The sequence below is a fragment of the Macaca nemestrina genome, chromosome 10 (genome assembly GCF_043159975.1).
Source record: "Macaca nemestrina isolate mMacNem1 chromosome 10, mMacNem.hap1, whole genome shotgun sequence".
Classification (NCBI taxonomy): domain Eukaryota; kingdom Metazoa; phylum Chordata; class Mammalia; order Primates; family Cercopithecidae; genus Macaca; species Macaca nemestrina.
In genome coordinates, this window is record NC_092134.1 from 12,037,234 (window position 1) to 12,058,549 (window position 21,316).

Here is a 21,316-nt window from a genome sequence, read left to right on the forward strand (position 1 = left end):
CCACCAGCTCATCCTCCTCAGGATCAGGATCCACTCGCTTGGGGTCCAAGAGGGGAATGCAAGACTCAGAAGAAAGCTTCCTGGAGCCAGCATCCATCTGCCTCAGACCTTGCTGAACTGAACAAAGGAGGACAGACGCAGGAATAAAAACAAAGACAAAAAGAGTACGTTTGGAAGAAGGGTTCAGGAGGCTCTTTGCTCTAGTGAACAAGGGCTGTGAGCTTCTAGAGCCCTTTGTGTTTATTGAGTAAAGGAGATAGGGAGAAGGGGGTGGTTGTCAATCAGCTGCTTGATTTAGTGCAGGCCTGCATGACTGCTTTCTTTGAACAGCAGGCTCCAGATGTCCCAGTAGATAACCTCAAGGAGCACGGTGCCAGGGAGTGATTGCCCTCAGCATACCTTCTGGAGGCAGATGCCAGTGTGAGTTTGCCCACATCCTGCATTCATGATAAAGAGCTTGCTGTTTAATCATATAGCCTCCAGTGGAATGCTGAGTTGGTCACGACCCTCAGGTCTTTGGCTCCCAACATCCATCATCCTCCCAGGAGGTACCTTGTGTGAGTGCCATTTAAAAAATTTTTTCCTCTGTAATCCCAGCACTTTGAGAGGCCGAGACGGGCGGATCACGAGGTCAGGAGATCGAGACCATCCTGGCTAACGTGGTGAAACCCTGTCTCTACTAAAAAATACAAAAAACTAGCCGGGCGAGGTGGCGGGCGCTTGTAGTCCCAGCTACTCGGGAGGCTGAGGCTGGAGAATGGCGTAAACCTGGGAGGTGGAGCTTGCAGTGAACTGAGATCCGGCCAGTGCACTCCAGCCTGGGTGACAGAGTGAGACTCCGTCTCAAAAAAAAAAAAAAAAAAAAAAAAAAAAAAATTTTCTTTTTATTTGTACAAATTTATGGGATACATGTGCACTTTTGTTACAGGCATAGATTGTGCAGTGATCAAGTAGGGGCTTCTAGGGTATCCATCACCAGAGTAATGAACGTTGAATTTATTAAGCAATTCCCCATCATCCTTTGCCTTCCACCCCCTCACCCTTCGCTTCGTTATCTATCATCCCACTCTATCCATGTGAAATTGCTCAGTGAGCTCACAAAGACAGAGATAATTAACTACGTAGACTTAGTGGCATGCAGAGAAAAAGTAATGTACATAGTTGATAAAAGAATGATCTCTAGAGCTTGACAATGTTACCTACTGAGGGACACTGAATTTTTAAAATTTGATTTGTAGAATGTGATTTTTATGGCTGTCTCAAGCAATTGTTACAGCAGCACCTAGAAGCATCTGATGACTCTGAACTAGCAGAAGTGCATGGGTATGCCATTTCACATCAAGAATGGAAGTTTAGATCCTTCTGTAGTTCATAAGCATGATGACTGGATTTTTCACCAGCATGTGTGAAGTATGCTTTCCCAAAACCTTGTTACAACATCAGCGCATTACCAATTTAACAACAAAAAATAGAACGTTTTCTTCTCACATGTTGACTTTGTGTGTTCACACTATCAACTACATATGATGGGGCAGGTCCTTTTCCCCGTAACTTGTTTTTACAAACACAATATGGTAGTGTGGAGGGAGCGATTCTGTTTTTGAAACAAAACAGGTGCTCATAAATCACACCCTTGTACATGAAAACTACACGTCTGGATGGGAGTGGTGGGTGAGGCTGTTGTTCACTTGAAAATTCCATGATGACCTGTCCCCACGGCCATGCGCTGATTAGCTTTTCCCTTCCATTTCAGCTGTCACCCTGTGAGTGGAAGAGTTCATGTTAGCAGTTGGGAATTTGAGAGACTTCTACATAGAGTCCTCTGAGATGGGAAATCTGAAATGCTGTGGACACACAAGTTCCTGTAAGAGGAGAGGAACTTTCCCCCACCCCTGCAGGGCCTAGGGAGGCATGAGAAATTTATAGAAACTGAGTCTTGGTGAGGAAGGATGTGAGCAGGAAGGTGCTTGCTCTGTGCAGGTGCAGTCACTACCCCATCTTAGGCAGGCCTGAGTTCACCTTGATCACATTGCTGTCGGAATTAAGATTCGTGAGAAAGTGAGGGTCACTATCTTCATTGAGTCATCCACTGAAGCACCTGCCCAGATGCCACATCCCCAGCTAATTCCTGTTCATGTTCATCCAGGCTTGGTCAGTGGAAGGGAAGTTTATTCCTGGCACAGCCATCATGCAGCAGTTGGTTTAAATGTCCTGAGTCGTAAGCCAGCTTGGGAGCCAAGCTGACCACTGGGAACTTGGAGTAGTCAACTGGCCAGGAAGGCTCACCATGAGGCTGCTGACAGTGCGAAGATGCTGGGGGAGGAGGGCACACCATTGAACTTGACTTTTGCAGAGGCTTGGTTTGGAAGAAACTGTCATATTTTGGGTCAGGGATGAAAACCTGGAGGAAGGAAGTTGTGTTAAGATTTGAGGTTCTCTGGAATCAACCACATCTTCCAAAATGTTATAGGTGTGAACCACGTGCACCCAGCCCAGATATGTTCCGTGAGAGGGAAAGGATCATCCTATGTAAAGAATGAAGTGAGTCTCTGTTTCACTTCCCTAAAGCCATGCAAGTTCCTTGTCTGCATTCAGCCACTACCAAGAGTCCGGCTTGTTCTTTGGAACATTTAATGAGTGGATACTAGTGCACTTAGAAGGAACTAGTCTATTTAAGACTTTACCTGAATTCAATCATGTTTAGCCTTAAAACATAACAGAGACCATATTAACTTTTGAACCTCTGAAAACCAGGCACTGAGGCATAGAGAGGTCTATACAACCTGGCCAGGTACGTAGAGCTCCTCAGTGGGATTTGAACCCAGCCAGTGAGGTTCCAGGCGCTGTGCTCTTGCTCACTGGGATACGTAGTCTCTATTGCCTCATATAAAGGCAGGTATTTTCCCAGACATCAGTCTGCTGGGTTTTCAGCGCAACCCAAACTGCAAGCTCTTCCTAGAGCCCAACTCAGATTCAGGTGGTTTCCTGTGGAGTTGCTTCAACAGGGGCTCCAAAGTTTGAACTCTAACTAAATTACTAAGAATTTCTCTATGGAATTCTGGCAGCAAGATATCAATAGTTGTCTCTCCTGTAATACATTTGGAAGCAATGTTCCATCCAAGATCAGAGAGTAGTACCTGAAACGTCAGCACAGTCTATTCTATTGCTGGACCAACGCAGTGGGTCAGAAAAGTCCACAACTGGCCACACAACCGAGTTCATCCAGATAAGCAATCAATGGAAAGTACTGTGGAAAGTCAGTGGAGTTCATTCAGTTATCATGATTCTGGTTGGATCAGTGTCCCATTTTTAAGAGAAAACTGTCCTATTTACTGTCTCTCTAGTTTTCTTTCTCAGAATATTATGCACTAAGAGTCATGGAGAAGGCAGCTTTTTCAGACTGACTTATCTCACTGAGCAATATACGTTGACTGCCAGCCCCTGACTTTGAGGTCACCCCCATGGACACCGCTTCCCCTTCCCACCCTTTCCTTGCAAGGCCTTATGTTGGCCCTCGTGTGAGCTGCTTCCTGTTACATGCATCTGTATAAGAGACCACCTGAGCAGACTTAGTGTGAGCAACAAGGTTGTTTATTCACTTGGGTGCAAGTGGGCTGAGTCTGGGTCAGCAAAGGGTGGTGAGATTATCATTGGTTCTTACAGGTTTGGGATAGGTGGTGGAGTCAGGAGCAATTTTTTTTGTGTGGGCAGGGGATGGATGTACATTCTCAAAGGTGGAGAGGATGTTACAAAGTACATTCACAAGGGCGAGGAGGGTGTATTGTCTCGAGCAGGGAGGTATGTTACAAAGTACATTTGCAAAGATGGGAAATATCGCAAAGTACATTATCACAAGGGTGTGGGAGTGTCACGATGGCTTGACCATGGTGCAGCTAGCTCAGAAGACCTTGCATTCCTGTCTTTTTATGTTAATCATGAAGAAATAAAATGAAAAAGTCATGAAAACTTGGGGTGAAAATTTTGGGGGCCGAATGGAGGGGTGATGGGCAACATGTCTCAGGGCTGATATGAGCGGGATTAAGGGTGGCATGGGAACCTAAAGTGGGAGAGATTAGACTGAAGTAAGATTTTGGGGTAAGGGGTGATATTGTGGGGTTGTTAAAAGCAACATTTCTCATATAGAGTGATTAGTGATAGCCTAGAGGTGGTTTTGTAGGAATGGAGAGATTAATGGGAAGACACAAGGCCTGAATAAGAGAAGGAGAAAGATAGGTATTAGAGGACTAACGATTAGAAGAAGCCAGGATACCAAGTTAGAGTGGCCAGGTGGGTCCACAATAATTAGTTGCTCAATTAGCGAGTTTTGAGCTCTGTCTTTGAGTTTTTTGATGTTAGTATGTACCAGGCCAGATTGATTTCAGTGAAAACAACACTCTTCATTAAGAAATATACAGAGTTCTCCTTTTTCAGCACTGAGTAAATCAAGGCCTCGGTGGTTCTGGAAGACAACTGTAGCTAAAGAGTCAACCTGGGCTTGGAGGACAGATACAGTTTGTGATGTATCTGTAATGCTAGCAGAGAAGTCATTAGAGAGGCTGCAGAATATTGTGACAGATGTTGAGGTGCCTGCTATTCCAAGTACAATAGTGGAGGCAGAAAGTCCTACACCCACAAGTAAAGGGATTAGTGGGATGACTCTTTTTACCGTGTTGGTGTCATGAGGGAGACAGGCAGTTGTTCATTCCGATCTGCAAGCTGGATTTTGGGGTAAGGAAGACTAGAGTACATGTGCCTGTTCTGTTGGCAGGTAGGTGGTGGAGCCACATAAAAAGAAGAGACCTTGTGTCAGGCAGAACTGGAAATGTAAAGTGAAAATGTGAGAGGGTGTACTGAAAGAGGAGTCCTGCACCCCAAATCCTAGAGATCCAGCAAGGGCAGCAGCCATTAGAAGTTGTAATGGGGATTGATGATGCAACTGCGTACAGGTAGAGGTTTGGTTCTCACGGTGTATGAGAAAGCGCATGGTGTCTATGTAACCTTTCACAGCTCTTCATGGGGCTGGGTATAAGCAAGCAAGAGGAGGGTCCAGGAGGAGAGTCAGACGAGCAGGGGAAGGGTAGCCAAGGATGGAGATGCAGGGTAGGTGTCTTCCTAAACAATAGTGACTGCTAATGTTTTTTAGTTTGTCAATAATGATAGTGAGAAAGCGCATGGTGTCTATGTAACCTTTCACAGCTCTTCATGGGGCTGGGTATAAGTAAGCAAGAGGAGGGCCAGGAGGAGAGTCAGACGAGCAGGGGGAGGGTAGCCAAGGATGGAATGAGATGCAGGGTAGGTGTCTTCCTAAACAATAGTGACTGCTAATGTTTTTTAGTTTGTCAATAATGATAGTGGGCTTATCAGTAATGCGAAGTTGGAATGTTTCCGTCTAAGTTGGTAATGTGTGTGGCTGAGTTCTGGAGATGAAGCGTAAAGGAACGTTTTGACGGTGGAAGGGATTCCTGTAGGCTGTTGTTGGGAGATGCATAAAGGAACAGCAACAAGGATAGTTTGTGTGATTAAGGGTCCAAATATGGAGTGGGGAGTGGAATTGACATAAGCAGAAAGGTGCCATTAAGTAGATGCGGAGAAGTGTGGCAGCTTGTTAGTGCAAAGTGTCTGTGGAGTTCTCACCAACTCTCTCTTGGAGGGGATAAAAGATCTTCGGTGGCAAGGTACACTCCAATTCTTCTATCCTGATGAAGTCCTTTTTTTTTTTTCTACTCACTTTTATACTTGCCACCATTCTCCAGTCATTCTCTACCTCTCCCTACTTACCTCCAGCATCCTATCAATCTCACCCACTCTCTCCTTACTGCCTCCAATCCTTCTCTAGCAAAGAATTGTCTAGAAAGTAAAGAAGTTTTTCAGGCGGGTAAAGATGAGGGCTATTAAAGGATATTCGGAGACAGACAGGAGAGGTAGCCCAGTCGGCCTGTAAAGCAGGGACGGCTGTGGAAGAGCAGGAAGAAAGGGAAACGCATAGCCAACAATTCTTTGCTAGAGAAGAATTGGAGGCAGTGAGGAGAGAGTGGGTGAGATTGATAGGATGCTGGAGGTAAGTAGGGAGAGGTAGCGAGTGACTGGAGAATGGTGGCAAGTATAAAAGTGAGTAGAAAAAAAAAAAAAAAGGACTTCATCAGGATAGAAGAATTGGAGTGTACCTTGCCACTGAAGATCTTTTATCCCCTCCAAGAGAGAGTTAAGGGTGGAGGTTTGAGATAAAACCAGGAGATATCAGTTATGATGGTTTGGAGGAAAAGTGTAAACCTCCAATGTAAACAAGGGCAGGGCATTTACTAGTTGAGAATGGTGAAGAGGAGTATGACTAGACAGAAGATAGTACGGATGACAAGTTTTTGAGGCACAGTCCAAGTAGTGGGGGTGACTACATAAAGCCCTCTTGCAAAAAGTAGGGTAAGGACGAATAGACCTAATAGAATAAAGGGATGTATTAGGCTCATAAGGATTATTATTGTTGTTCAGAAATGCAAGTGAGTTTAAGGGAAGTGTAGGGGAGGGTACTTGCAACTTCCAGGAGGAAGACAAGAGATCAGACTGGCTGTCTGACAGACACAGGTTTATTCTGGAATGGTGAACCCAATGGGGAGGATCCTGCAGGTGGATGGCAGTTGGGGTACTATAGATGACTAAGTAGGGTCTGGTCCATCGAGGTTGTAGAGTTTGAGGGGTCAAGACTCTTAACAAGAACTGATAGTCTAGCTAGAGTGTCTTCATGTGGCTGGGAATCTGGAGTAGGCAAGAGAAGATTAGCAGCCTGGCGAATTTCCTGTCTAGCGTGCTGGAGGACTGGAGGATAGTTGCTTAGAGGGCTGGTGTCTGGCACGAGGTTGGGGCCCGACAAGAAGGTATGTCCATATAAAAGTTCAAATCGACTATACCCTGTAGCTTCTCGAGGACAGGCTCTAATTCCAAGGAGGGCAGATGGTAAAGATACTATCCAGTCTTTTTTAAGTTGGAGGCTGAGCTTGGCGATTTGTGTTTTTAAAAGACCATTAGTTCTTTCTACCTTTCTCAGAGACTAAGGACGGTAGGGGGCATGAAGTTTCCACTGGATGCCGAGGGCCTGGGAGACTGCTTGAGTGATCTAATGAAGGCTGGTCCATTATCGAACTGTGTAGAGGTGGGAAGGCTAAACCGAGGAATTATATCTAACAGAAGGGAAGAATGAGAAGGCAGTGGCCTCCTCAGACCCTCTGGGAGAGACCTCTACCCATCCAGTGAATGTACCCAGACCAAAAGGTATCTTAGTTTTTTGATGTGGGGCATATGAGTAAAGTCACTCTGCCAGTCTTGGGTGGGGGCAAATCCTCAAGCTTGACGTGTAGGAAAGGGAGGGTGCCTGAGATATCCCTGAGGGGTGGTAGAGTAGCAGATGGAGCACTGAGAAGTAATTTCCTTGAGGATGGATTTCCATGATGGAAAAGAAATGAGAGGTTCTAAGAGATGGGCCATTGGCTTGTAACCCACATGAAAGAGGTTATGAAAGGACCGTAAGATAGAATGAGCCTGTGAGGCAGGAAGGAGGAATTTTCCTTGATCCAAGAACCATTTGCCTTGAGTAGGAAGGGATTGATAGGTAATAGTTTCAGTGGGAGAATAGGTGGGAGTGATAGACACGAAGGAAAAAAACTGACTGTGAGGGACAGATGTGGGAATACTAGCTGCTGCTTTTGCTGCATTATCAGCATAAGTGTTGCTTTGAGCAATGGGATCTGGTGACCTCTGATGCCCCTTGCAGTGAATGACTCTGGCTTCCTTGGGCAATAGAGCAGCCTTAAGGAGGATTTTTATTAAAGAAGTGTTGATGATGGGGAGGACCCTTGTGTAGCGAGAAAACCTCTTTCTGCTCATATAACAGCATGGTGATGTAGGATGTGGAAGACATACTTGGAATTAGTGTAGATATTGACACGTAGTCCCTTTGCAAGTGTGAGAGCCCAGGTTAAAGCAATGAGTTCAGCTTGTTGAGAGTCATGAAAGGTGGTGGAAGAGGGCAGGGAAGTAGCTTCAATGACAAGATGTGGAAGACACTACAGCATAGCCTACCCTTGCTGGTGGCTGACGACTGGGCCTTGAAGAACTACCATCAATAAACCAAGTGTGGTCTGGATTAGGTGCCGAGACCAGCTTGGTTGTGGAGACCCTAACCCAGAGGCACTAGAGGAATTAAGACAAAGACACATAAATAGAATGCAGAGTGGGAATCAGGAGGGCTGATAGCCTTCAGAGCTGAGAGCCATGAACAGAATTTGACCCACATATTTGTTGACAGCAAGCCAGTGATAAGGATTATTTCTGTAGATTATAGGTTAGCTAAAAGCATTCCTTATGGGAAACAAAGGGACATGCTCTGGTTTGTTATCTGCAGCAGGAGCATGTTCTTAAGGCACACACTGCTTATGCTATTGTCCGTGGTTTAGTAACGCCTTAAGCGGTTTTCCAACCTGGGTGTGCCAGGTGTTCCTTGCCCTCATTCCGGTAAACCAACAGCCTCCAGCGTGGGCGTCATGGCCATCACAAGCATGTCACAGTGATGCAGAGATTTTGTTTATGGCCAGTTTCTCATGGCCTGTTTATGGCCAGATTTGGGGGGCTTGTTCCCAGCGATTAGGAACAGGAAAGAGGGAAATATGGGGAAATGGGGAGGATGCCATATAGATTAGAGAGATACAGTTATGAGGTTCAGGTTTGGTGCTAGGTGTAAGGTGAGAGACCAGGTTGAAGTCTGTGCCAGGAGCAATGGTAATTGTGAGAGTTTCAACCAATAGTGAGTATAGTTGGAGGAGTCAGTGGGGGCAGAAAATATATGTGCCAAGTGTAAGGAGGCAAATAGATTTTGAAAGTTATGAGAGCTGTAGAGGGTAAGTGGCGCATGGTTTGTGATCTCGAGGGCCTCTAGAAGTATCGAAGTGGTGGCTGCCACCACACGTAGACATGAGGGCCAGCCTAGAACTGTGAGGTTAAGTTGTTTGGGTAGGAAGGCTACAGGTTGTGGGTCTGGTTCCTGTGTAAGAACTCTTGACTGCATAACCTTGTATTTCAGCCTATGTAAGAAGACAGATTGGGACAAGTTAGGCAGTGCTAATGTGGGAGCTGTTTCTAGGGCTGTCTTTAAGGAACAAAAAGAAGAAAGGACTTAAGGTCTATGGGATCAGTCAGGTTTCCCTTTGTGAGTTTATATAGTGGTTTAGTTAGGACCGCAAAACCTGCTATCCAAAGGCGAAAGTATCCAACCACACCAAGGAAGGAAAGGAGTTGTTGCTTTGTAGAAGGGGTTGGGATTTCAGAGATTAGCTGGACACGATTTAGCAGGGAGAGCATGTGTGTTTTGCTGAAGGACTATGCTGAGACAGGTAACGGATGGGGAAGAAATTTGGGCTTTAGAGGGGGATACGTGATACCCCTTTGAGAATAGATGTTGAAGGAGCAGGAGGGTGTCTTGTTGGGAAGATTCATAAGAGGGGCGGCAGAGGAGAAGGTCGTCCATATATTGAATAAAGTGAGAAACAGATGGATGGAAAGAAAGTAGATCATGAGAAAGCTTGACTGAAGTAACGGGGGCTGTCTCTGAAGCCTTGCGGCAGTACAGTCCAGGTGAGTTGCTGAGATTGGTGGGTGTCAGGGTCAGTCCATGTGAAAGTCCCTTGATGAGGGGTGCAAAGGAATAGTGAAGAAAGCATCTTTGAGGTCGAGGACAGAATAATGAGTTGTGGAGGGGGAGGTATTGAGGATAGGAGAGTATATGGTTTGGCACCACAGGATGGATAGGTAAGACAATTTGGTTAATAAGGCAAAGATCCTGAACCAACCTGTAAGATTGTCTGGTTCTGGACAGGTAGGGTAGGGGAGTTGTGAGGAGAATTTGTAGGCTTTAAAAGGCCATATTGTAACAGGTGAGTGATAACAAGCTTTAGTCCTCTTAAAGCCTGTTATGGGATGGGGTACTGATGCTGAGCAGGGTAAGGGTGATGAGGTTTTAATGGGATGGTAAGGGGGTGCCTGATTGGTTGCCAAGGAGGGAGTAGAGGTATCCCACACTTGTGGATTAAGGTAGGGAGACATGAGAGGAGGATTCAAAGGAGGCCTTGAATCGGGCAAAAAGGCAGCAATGAGATGTGGCTGTAGTCCAGGAATAGTCAAGGAAGCAGAAAATTTAGTTGAAATGTCTTGGCCTGATAAGGGAATTGGGCAGTTGGGGATAACTAATAAAGAGTGAATAAAAGAATGTTGTCCAAGTTGGCACCAGAGTTGGGAAGTTTTAAGAGGTTTAGAAGCCTTGCCGTCAATACCCACAACAGTTACGGGGCAAGGGAAATAGGCCCTTGAAAAGAAGGTAACGTGGAGTGGGTAGCCCCCGAATTGATTAAACAGGGGAAGGATTTACCCTCCACTGTGAGAGTTACCCAGAGCTCAGCATCCATGATGGTCCAGGGGGCTTTCGAGGCGATTGAGCAGCATCAGTCTTCAGCCACTAAGCCAACGAGATCTGGGAAGTAGTCAGCCAAAGAACATTGGATGTGAGCTCCAGGAGCTTTAGGAGTGGCGACGATGTGAGTTGGACAGTCTGACCTCCAGTGGGGGCCCGCACAAACAAGGCATGGCCTAGGAGGAATCCTGGGCTGCGGGCATTCTGAGGCCCAGTGGCCAGGCTTTTGACATTTGAAGCAAGGTCCAGGAGGAGGTTTTGAAGGAGCCCCTGGGAGCTGTGGCTTGGATGTTCTGTTTTCTATGCTGGAGATGTGGTTGTGGGTTGTCTTACAGTGGAGGCAAGTAGCTGTAACTCAGAGATACATTGCCACTTGGCAGCTTCTTTTCTGTTACTGAACACCTTGAAGGTGAGGTTGATTAAATCCTGTTGTGGGGTTTGAGGGCCAGAATCCAACTTTTGGAGTTTTTTTCTAATGTAAGGAGAGGATTGGGTGATAAAATGAATATTAAGGATAAGGTGGCCTTCTGGTCTCTCTAGGTCTAGGACTGTAAAGCGTCTAAGGGTAGCTGCTAAGTGGGCCATGAAGTGGGCTAGGTTTTTATCTTTACCTTGGGTTGTTTCTTTTAGCTTGTCATAATTAACAACTTTGTATGCTGCGTTTTTGAGCCCCTCGACTAGACAGGAGACCATGTAATCTCGCCTAGCTATACCTGGGGAGTCCATCTGGTATTGCCAATGGGGATCCTCTTGGGGAACTGCCCTGGTGTCCTCTTGGAGGCCTGGCTCATGAAGCTGGCGGCTGTCTGCATAGGGCTGGGCTAGAAAATAAACTCTTTCTCGTTCATCTGGGGAGATGGTAGAGGTCCGGATGACATTTAAGTCACGCCAGGTTAAATTGTAGGACTGAGATATTGGAATTCCCATATGTATTTAGTGGGAGGTCGGATGAGAAAGATCCTAAAAGCTGGCTGATCTGGGAAAGGTCTGATAGAGAAAAAGGCACATGTACCCTGACTGTGCCTTCAGCTCCAGCCACCTCTCTAAGAGGACATTTTTGGGCAGGTAGGGGAGAGCTAGTCATGGAATGAAGCTGTGAGCCAGACCTGGTGTGAGGAGGGAGGTAATAGAAGGGTTATAGGGTGAGGGGAGCAGAGGCTGCAGAAGAATTGGGGCCCGATTCAGCCTGGCAAAGGGTGGCCGGGGATGAGGAGAAGAGGTCAGAGGGGTCAGTGGAAAGGAGGATTCGGAGGACTCTGAGCTTGGGGTGGAGACCGAAGGAGCGGACGGGAGAGAAAGAAGGAAAATCTGGAATGAGTCGCACTGGGAGCAGAGACTAGGGAGGGAGCAAAGTGTAAAACATGCCTGGATGTCAGGCACCTGAGACCATTTGCCTAATTTTTGACAAAAATTATCTAGGTCTTGTAGGATAGACAAATCAAAAGTGCCACTCTCTGGCCACTTGGAACTACTGTCAAGTTTGTATTGGGGCCAGGCGGTATTACAGAAGAAAATAGGACGTTTAGATTTTAGGTCAGGTGTTAGTCAAAGGGGTTTTAGGTTTTTTTTTTTTTTTTTTTTTTTTTTTTTTTTTTTTTTTTTTGAGACGGAGTCTCGCTCTGTCACCCAGGCTAGAGTGCAGTGGCCGGATCTCAGCTCACTGCAAGCTCCGCCTCCCGGGTTTACGCCATTCTCTGGCCTCAGCCTCCCGAGTAGCTGGGACTACAGGCACCCGCCACCTCGCCCGGCTAGTTTTTTGTATTTCTTAATAGAGACGGGGTTTCACCGTGTTAGCCAGGATGGTCTCGATCTCCTGACCTCGTGATCCGCCCGTCTCGGCCTCCCAAAGTGCTGGGATTACAGGCTTGAGCCACCGCGCCTGGCCAAGGGTTTTAGGTTTTTAAGAACACAGGCTAAGGGGGAAGAGGGAGGAATGGATGGGGTTAGGTTGCCCATAGTGAAGAAGGTAAGTTTAAAGAGGAAGGTAGAGACACAGAGAAACAGAGGTGAACAGCTACCAGGCTTCCAGTAGGCATCCCTAATTTTGTCTTGGGCTGTAAAGTGGGTGAGCAGCCAAAACAGGAGTCCCCGCAATTGACCTGCCACCAACGGAATGTGGATGAATGATCAAGGCAGGCATCCCCACGGTGATCAGACACCAAGGGAAGACCATCTTTCCAAGTCCGTGACTGACATCGGAGTTTTTGAATGCATGGATAAAATGTGTCTCCTTTTTGTCTCTACCAGGAAGGGAAACTGAAATTGAAAGGATAGAGATTGAAGGGAGTCAACAGAGGCTAGGTAGACAGCGAAAAAAACCCTTACCCAAGTGCGAAGAACCACTTACCAATTTGAAATTGGTGAGATGGTCTTCGGGCTGGCTGGTCCGGTGACCTGAGGTCGTAGGTGGATCTCCTCATGGAGGGAGCGTGAGGACAGGGGACTGGTCTCCCGAAGGAGTTCTGTCCTGGGTCTTCAGCACCAAATGTTACATGCATCCTTGTAAGAGACCACCTGAGCAGGTTTAGTGTGAGCAACAGGGCTGTTTATTCACTTGGATGCAAGTGAGCTGAGTCCAAAAAAAGAGTCAGCAAAGGGTGGTGAGATTATCATTGGTTCTTACAGGTTTGGGATAGGTGGTGGAGTCAGGAGCAATTTTTTGTGGGCAGGGGATGGATGTACATTCTCAAGGGCAGGGAGGATGTTATAAAGTACATTCACAAAGCTGGGGAGGGTGTATTGTCACAGGGCGAGGAGGAATGTTACGGAGCACATTCACAAGGAAGGGGAATATCACAAAGTACATTATCACAAGGGCGGGGGAATGTCATGATGGCTTGACCATGGTGCGGCCAGCTTAGGGGACCTTAAACTTCCCATCTGCCCAGGCCCTTCAGACATACCCCAGTGGCAGCAAGGCCTCCACCAGGGACACGACGAGCCTCCAGCACTGAGGTCTTGCAGCTGCGCCCCAACTATTAAACTTCCCAGTAACCCTTCAGCCACCACTCAGCCCGTCCTGGGAGTCCTTGATGGACAGCAGCATGCAGCCCCCACCTCTGACTGCTGTTTCCAGTTTGGAGATCTGGTAGCCCAGCTCCAGCTCTAGCCCTAACCTCTGCTCCAGGGCCCACCTGCCAGGGCAGCCCAAAACACACTCAGCTTTGGAGGTTCATCATCTACAAATTCCATCTTGGTCACCCCCACTAGCAAGCACCCAGATGTTCTTTGTTGTCCCTCCTTCATCACCCTGGTTCCCCCACTGCCTCTGGCTCTGTAGCTGCTTCTTACGCCCCCAGCATTGGGAACAGTGTTCGGCCCCACACTGAGCAGCCCTGCTCCACGTTGGGCAGCACAAGCCCAGTTCCTTGAGGTTGGCAGTTTCAGCGGCACCCATGGGCTCTGGGAGCAGACTGGTGACCCCAGATCTGAGTTCCAACTTTGTGTCAGTCAGCAGCTCAGCCGGAAGGAGAGAGGTCTGAGCACCACACACCCTATGGGGGAAGCTTCCGCCTGAACAGGTGGGGCTCCCCTAACCAGAGGACTCCATGGTGACCCAGGGACTGGGAACAATTGTCTCTTTGGAGGCACTGTTGTCCCTCCTTTGAGTCACATCCCTGGAGAGTCACCCAAGCAGAGACCTCTAATTCTAATTTGGGGGCCCAGGGCCACCAAAAGCAAGACAAACCCTAGGCACAAGTCCAGGCCAGGCTCTAATGCTAGCAACCTGCTTCTCTCTGGGCACAGAGAGGAAACCTCAACTCTGCGGCCTCCCGGGACCCTGTCGAGGGTTCTACTGGTCACAGAACTCCAGGGTTGTCCACCAGCTCTTCCTCCTCCAGACTGGGATCCACTCGCTTTGGGTCCAAGAGGGGAATGCAGGACTCAGAGGAAATATTCCTGGAGCCAGGGTCCATCATCCTCCCAGGATAAAACTTGTGTTGAGTGCCATTTTTTAATTTCTTTTTATTTGTACAAATTTATGGGATATGTGTGCAATTTTGTTACAATCATAGATCGTGCAGTGGTCAAGTTGAGGCACTTGGGGTATCCATCACCAGAGAAATGAACATTGAATTTATTAAGCAATTTCCCATCATCCCTTCCCTCCACACCCCTCACCCTTCAGAGTCTCCATTATCTATCATCCCACCCTCTGCATCCATGTGAAATTGCTCAATGAACTCACAGAGACTGAGACATAACTTAGTACATAGACTTAGTAGCATGCAGACAAAGGTAATGTACATGGGTGATAAGAGAACCATTTCTATAGTTTCACAATGTTTCTTAGGAACACTGAATTTCTTAAATTACATTTCTACTATGTGTTTTTTATTCGATCTTAAGAAATTGTTAAAGTAGCACACCTACAAATGTCTGGTGACTCAGTAACAGCAGAGATACAGAAGCATGGCTTTTCTAATGAAGAATGCAATGGCAGATCCTTCTGTAGCTCACCAGCATGATGATTGAATTTTCACGGACACATGTGAGATGTGCTGCCTCCAAATTTTTTTTACAACAGCACGTTACCCATGTCACAATAACAAATAGAAGGAACTTTTTATTTTCAAATGTTCGCTTTGTGTGTGTCCACACTGTCAACTATATAGGACAGGGCAGGTCCCTTTTCTCCTGTAACTTGTTTTCATAAATAGAAAATAATAGTGCGGAGGGAATGATCCTGTTTTGAAACAAAACAGGTGCTAGAAACCACACCCTTGTACCTGTAGCAATACACGTGTGGATCGGAACAGTCGGAACCCAGAGCCAGGCTGTGTTGTGTGTTTCATCATCCCTGGGTGACCTGTCACCCAAGGCCATGCGCCGATTAGCATGTTGTCTTTTGTTCCATCTGTCACCCTGTGAGTGGAAGAGTTCACATTAGCAGTTGACAATTTGAGGGACTTATCCATAGAGTCCTCCAAGATGGGAAATGGAAATGCTGTGGCCAGGCAGTTCCCTCTTAGAGGACCTGTCTGGATATGCATTGTTTTGGGGCTGCCCACATTTGTGTCCTCAGATAACAGCACTTCCTCCCCTCTCCTTGCAATTAGAGAACATCTGCTTCTAAATACCAATTGTGGTTCCAACTGGGGTCATCTGTTTTAGCACTCTTCCTACAATCACCTGAGACACAGGTATACTATGAGTCCCAATCCTGGCCAAACATGGTACTTTAGCCCATGACCCACGATCACCTGAGACAAGTATACTATTGAGAGGTGACAACATGCTAGCAGCCCTCGCTCTAAGTGCCTTCTTGGCCTTGGCGCCCACTCTGGTGGCGCCTGAGGAGCCCTTCAGCCTGCCACAGCACTGTGGGAGCCCCTCTCTGGGCTGGCTGAGGCCGAAGCTGACTCCCTCTGGTTGCAGGGAGGTGTGGAGGGAGAGGTGCCTGCGGGAACCGGGGCTGCAGGCAGCGCTCGCGGGCTAGCGCGTGTTCCTGGTAGGTGGGCTCGGCGGGTCCCGCACATGGAGCAGCAGACCCTCTCTGGTGGCCCCGGGCAGTGAAGGGCTTAGCACCTGGGCCAGCAGCTGCAGAGGGTCCGCCGGGTTTCCCAGCAGTGCCGGCCTGCTGGTGCTGCACTCGAATTCTCGCTGGGCCTCAGATGCCTCCCCGTGGGGCAGGGCTCCGGACCTCAAACCTGCCCTGGCCGAACCCCCGCCCCTCCCCCCGCCGTGGGCTCCCGGGAGGCCTGAACCTCCTGGATGAGCGCCACCCCCTGCTCCGCGTCGCCCAGTCCCATCAACCGCCTAAGGGCTGAGGAGTGGGGGGTGTATGGCCAGGGACTGGTGGGCAGCTCCGCCTGCGGCCCTGGTGCAAGATCCACTAGGTGAAGCCAACCGGGTTCCTGGGTCTAGTGGGCACTTGGAAAACCTTTATGTCTAGCTAAGGGATTGTAAATACACCAATCAGTACTCTGTGACTAGCTCAAGATTTGTAAATATACCAATCAGTACTCTGTATCTAGCTAACCTAGTGGGGACTTGGAGAACTTTTCTAACACTCTGTGTCTAGCTAAAGGATTGTAAATGCACCAATCAGCACTCTGTGTCTAGCTAGGGGATTGCAAATACACCAATCAGCACCCTGTGTCTAGCTCAAGGTTTGTAAAACAAACCAATCAGTTCTCTGTAAAATGGACCAATCAGCAGGATGTGGGTGGGGCCAGATAAGGGAATAAAAGCAGGCTGCCTGAGCCAGCCACCAGCAACCTGCTTCCGTCCCCTTCCATTCTGGGGAAGTTTTGTTCTTTCGCTCTTTGCAATAAATCTTGCTGCTGCTAAGTCTTTGGGTCCGTGCTGCTTTTATGAGCTGTAACACCTCGAAAGTCTGCAGCTTCACTCCTGAGGCCAGCAAAGACCATGAACCCACCGGGAGGAATGAACAGCTCCAGACACGCTGCCTTAACAGCTGTAACACTCACCGTGAAGGTCTGCGGCTTCACTCCTGAAACCAGCGAGACCACGGACCCACCAGAAGGAAGAAACTCCAAACACGTCCGAACATCAGAAGGAACAAACTGTAGACACACCATCTTTAAAAACTGTAACACTTACCGCGAGGGTCTGGGACTTCATTCTTGAAGTCAGCGAGACCAAGAACCCAGCAATTTCGGACACACTATGTATGAGTCCCAATCCTGGCCAAACATGGTACTGCAGCCCATGACCACAACTCCTGACCTACAAACATAGAACCAAAGTCCAGTTGATTAGAATGCTTCCCCTACAGATGGAGAGAATGGATGAGGACGAATTCTCCTTAAGGATGACAGAACTGTAAAACTATGAGCTTGAAACATGCAAATGATGGCTTTTCCCTCCAGAATTTGGAGAGGAAGTTTCCTCCACCCCTGCAGGGCCTAGGAGGCATGAGGAGTTTGTAGAAACTGAGTCCTGGTGAGGAAGGATATGAGCAGGAAGGTTCTCTGTGCAGGTGCATTCACTGCCCTTCTTAGGCAGTGACTAAGTTCACCCTGATCTCATTGCTATCGGAATTACGGTCAGTGAGACAGTGGGGGTCACTGTCTTCACTCATTCTTGCACTGAAGCAACTACTCAGAGGCCCACATCCCTAGATAATTCCCATTCTTGCTCATCCAGGCCTGGTCAGTGGAAGGGAACCAAGGGAGCTTGGGAGCGAAGCTGACCCCTGGGCACTTGGAGTAGTCAACAGGCCATGGAGGCTCACCACGAGCCCCTTGCCAGTGCGAAGATACTGGTGGAGGAGGGCACACCATTGAACTTATCCTTTACAGAGGCTTGGTTTGGAGGAAACTGTCATATTTTGGGTCAGGTGTGGAAACCTGAAGGAGACTGTGTTAGATGTGAGGTCCTCTGGGATCAACCACATCTTCCAAAATGTTACAGGTATGAATCACATGCACCCAGCCCAGATATGTTCCATGAGAGGGAAAGGATCACCCCAGGTAAAGAACGAAGTGAGTCTCTGTCTTTCACTTCCCTAAAGCCATGCCAGCTCTTCGTCTGCATTCAACCACTACCAAGAGTCTGGCTTGTTCTTTGGAACATTTAATGAGTGGATACTTCAGTGCACTTAGAAGGAACTAGTCTATTTAAGACTTTACCTGAATTCAACCATGTTTAGCTTTAAAGCATAACAGAGACCATATTAACTTTTGAACCTCTGAAAACCAGGCACTGAGGCATAGAGAGGTCTATACAACATGGCCAGGTACGTAGAGCTCCTCAGTGGGATTTGAACCCAGCTAGTGAGGCTCCAGGCGCTGTGCTGTTGCTCACTTAGGATATGCTGCCTCTCTCTAAAGCCTCATATAAAGGCAGGTATTTTCCCAGACATCAGTCTGCTGGGTTTTCAGTGCAACCCGAACTGCAAGCTCTTCCTAGAGCCCAACTCAGATTCAGGTGGCTTCCTGTGGAGTTGTTTCGACAGGGGCTCCAAAGTTTGAACTCTAACTAAATTACTAAGAATTTCTCTATGGAATTCTGGCAGCAAGATATCAATAGTTGTCTCTCCTGTAATACATTTGGAAGCAATGTTCCATCCAAGATCAGAGAGTAGTACCTGAAACATCAGCACAGTCTATTCTATTGCTGGACCAACGCAGTGGGTCAGAAAAGTCCACAACTGGCCACACAACCGAGTTCATCCAGATAAGCAATCAATGGAAAGTACTGTGGAAAGTCAGTGGAGTTCATTCAGTTATCATGATTCTGGTTGGATCAGTGTCCCATTTTTAAGAGAAAACTGTCCTATTTACTGTCTCTCTAGTTTTCTTTCTCAGAATATTATGCACTAAGAGTCGTGGAGAAGGCAGCTTTTTCAGACTGACTTATCTCACTGAGCAATATACATTGACTGCCAGCCCCTGACTTTGAGGTCACCCCCATGGACACCACTCCCCTTTCCCAGCCTTTCCTTGCAAGGCCTTATGTTGGCCCCAGTGTGAGCTTTTCCCCATCTGCGCAGGCCCTTCAGACGTACCCCAGTGACAGCAAGGCCTCCACCAGGGACACCACGAGCCTTCTGCACTGAGGTCTTGCAGCTCCACCCCAATCATAAAACTTCCCAGAAACCCTTCAGGCACCATTCAGCCTGTCCTGGGAGTCCTTGATGGACAGCAGCATGCAGCCCCCACCTCTGACTGCTGTTTCCAGTTTGGAGATCTGGTAGCCCAGCTCCAGCTCTAGCCCTAACCTCTGCTCCAGGGCCCACCTGCCAGGGCAGCCCAAAACACACTCAGCTTTGGAGGTTCATCATCTACAAATTCCATCTTGGTCACCCCCACTAGCAAGCACCCAGATGTTCTTTGTTGTCCCTCCTTCATCACCCTGGTTCCCCCACTGCCTCTGGCTCTGTAGCTGCTTCTTACGCCCCCAGCATTGGGAACAGTGTTTGGCCCCACACTGAGCAGCCCTGCTCCACGTTGGGCAGCACAAGCCCAGTTCCTTGAGGTTGGCAGTTTCAGCGGCACCCATGGGCTCTGGGAGCAGACTGGTGACCCCAGATCTGAGTTCCAACTTTGTGTCAGTCAGCAGCTCAGCCGGAAGGAGAGAGGTCTGAGCACCACACACCCTATGGGGGAAGCTTCCGCCTGAACAGGTGGGGCTCCTCTAGACGGAGGACCCCATGGTGACCCAGGGACCAGGACCAATTGTCTCTTTGGAGGCACTGTTGTCCCTCCTTTGAGTCACATCCCTGGAGAGTCACCCAAGCAGAGACCTCTAATTCTAACTTGGGGGCCCAGGGCCACCGAAAGCAAGGCAAACCCTAGGCACAAGTCCAGGCCAGGCTCTAATGCTAGCAACCTGCTTCTCTCTGGGCACAGAGAGGAAACCTCAACTCTGCGGCCTCCCGGGACCCTGTCGAGGGTTCTACTGGTCACAGAACTCCAGGGTTGTCCACCAGCTCTTCCTCCTCCAGACTGGGATCCACTCGCTTTGGGTCCAAGAGGGGAATGCAGGACTCAGATGAAATATTCCTGGAGCCAGGGTCTATCATCCTCCCAAGATGGACATTGTGTGAGTGCCATTTATTTATACAAATAAACAAATGATAATTTATAAAGAAGAATTTATTTTACATAAAATGCGTTGTTATAAAATATTTTATTTATTACAAATGATATAATTTATAAACAGTATTATTTATCATCAATAAAATGATTTATTATTTTTTGTACAAATTTATGGAATACATGTGGAATTTGGATACACTCATAGATATGTGCAGTGGTCAAGTCAGGACATTTAGGGTATCCATCACCGGAGTAATAAACATTGAATTTATTAACCAATTTCCCATCATCCCTTCCCTCCCACCCCCTCACCCTTCAGAGTCTCCATTATCTATCATCTCACTCTTTGCATCCATGTGAAATTGCTCGATGAACTCACAGAGACTGAGACACAACTAAGTACATAGACGTAGAAGCATGCAGACAAAAGGTAATATACATGGGTGATAAGAGAACCATTTGTATAGTTTCACAATGTTTCTTAGTGAGGGACACTGAATTTTTTTTTTTTTTTTTTTTTTTTTTTTTGAGGCAGAGTCTCGCTCTGTCGCCCAGGCTGGAGCGCAGTGGCGCGATCTCAGCCCACTGCAACTCCGCCTCCCGGGTTCACGCCATTCTCCTGCCTCAGTGTCCTGAGTAACTGGGACTACAGGCGCCCACCACTACGCCCGGCTAATTTTTTGTTTTATTAGTAGAGATGGGGTTTCACCGTGTTAGCCAGGATGGTCTCGATCTCCTGACCTCATGATCCGCCCGCCTTGGTCTCCCAAAGTGCTGGGATTACAGGCGTGAGCCACCGTGCCCGGCCTGAATTTCTTAAAGTGAATTTCCACCATGTGTTTTTTATTCAATCTTAAGAAATTGTTAAAGTAGCACACCTACAAATGTCTGGTGACTCAGTAAAAGGAGAGATACAGAAGCATGGCTTTTCTAATGAAGAATGCAATGGCAGATCCTTCTGTAGTTCACCAGCATGATGATTGAATTTTCACGGATACGTGTGAGATGTGCCGCCTCCAAATTTTTTTTACAACAGCACGTTACCCATGTCACAATAACAAATAGAAGGAACTTTTTATTCTCAAATGTTCGCTTTGTGTGTCCACACTGTCAACTATATAGGACGGGGCAGGTCCTTTTTCTCCTGTAACTTGTTTTTATAAATAGAAAATAATAGTGTGGAGGGAATGATCCTGTTTTGAAACAAAACAGGTGCTAGAAACCACACCCTTGTACCTGTAGCAATACACATGTGTGGATCGGAACAGTCGGAACCCAGAGCCAGCCTGTGTTGTGTGTTTCATCATCCCTGGGTGACCTGTCACCAAGGCCATGCGCCGATTAGCATGTTGCCTTT

At 47.6% G+C, this 21,316-nt stretch overlaps 1 long non-coding RNA gene and 3 other non-coding genes across 4 annotated transcripts; 3 read left to right on the forward strand and 1 right to left on the reverse strand.

Annotated features, from left to right (window-relative positions):
- Positions 1–1,356: 1,356 nt before the first annotated feature.
- On the forward strand, positions 1,357–1,461 carry LOC112429144 (small nucleolar RNA U13). The gene has a single exon (XR_003021284.2). It is a non-coding gene; the product is annotated as a small nucleolar RNA U13 (small nucleolar RNA).
- A 13,207-nt stretch (positions 1,462–14,668) lies between these two features.
- LOC139356626 (uncharacterized) lies at positions 14,669–18,765 on the reverse strand. The gene is made up of 3 exons (XR_011608738.1): positions 18,507–18,765; positions 17,018–17,143; positions 14,669–15,316 (listed from the first exon to the last, which is right to left on the reverse strand). It is a non-coding gene; the product is annotated as an uncharacterized lncRNA (long non-coding RNA).
- LOC112429146 (small nucleolar RNA U13) lies at positions 14,895–14,996 on the forward strand. The gene has a single exon (XR_003021286.1). It is a non-coding gene; the product is annotated as a small nucleolar RNA U13 (small nucleolar RNA).
- Positions 18,766–20,911: 2,146 nt separating the features above from the next.
- On the forward strand, positions 20,912–21,013 carry LOC112429145 (small nucleolar RNA U13). The gene has a single exon (XR_003021285.2). It is a non-coding gene; the product is annotated as a small nucleolar RNA U13 (small nucleolar RNA).
- Positions 21,014–21,316: the final 303 nt, after the last annotated feature.